The sequence below is a fragment of the Sceloporus undulatus genome, chromosome 2 (assembly GCF_019175285.1).
Source record: "Sceloporus undulatus isolate JIND9_A2432 ecotype Alabama chromosome 2, SceUnd_v1.1, whole genome shotgun sequence".
NCBI classification, from domain to species: Eukaryota; Metazoa; Chordata; class Lepidosauria; order Squamata; family Phrynosomatidae; genus Sceloporus; species Sceloporus undulatus.
In genome coordinates, this window is record NC_056523.1 from 234,980,910 (window position 1) to 234,981,431 (window position 522).

Here is a 522-nt window from a genome sequence, read left to right on the forward strand (position 1 = left end):
AGCTTGGAAGATAGAAAGCATTTGATGGAAAGAATTAATATTAATTTCGTTTCCACTGATTTAAATTAATTTGATAAACTAATTAAATAGAACAATCAGAAGTAAAACTAATAAAGAGAGTTTCATACCCAGCACATTTAGTCATGAGTGAAATGTGACAAATTCAAAGCCAATTTGCTAGTAATGTTGAAATGTTATGTTAGAGGTGGGGATCCAATGGGGTGAATGAGGCACCCCAGGGTATTTTTTGCAGCCTTTGTGCCCCTAACTACTGCTTCCCCAGCTAAAAACATGGGGGGGGGGGAATGCTACTCCAACAGAAGTGGTTCTCCTTTAAAACAAAGTGCTTTGTTTTTGCCTGCAGAACTTAAAAAATGAAGGAGTTACAAGGGAGTGCTGAAAGATTCTCAGCCCAATCAGTATAAAACTGGAAGTGAACCTCTGGTCAGTTTGAGTTTGGTTGTTTAGGACTGGCACAGTCCATGGGACTATAATAATTTTGGAATTATATACATTTAAATT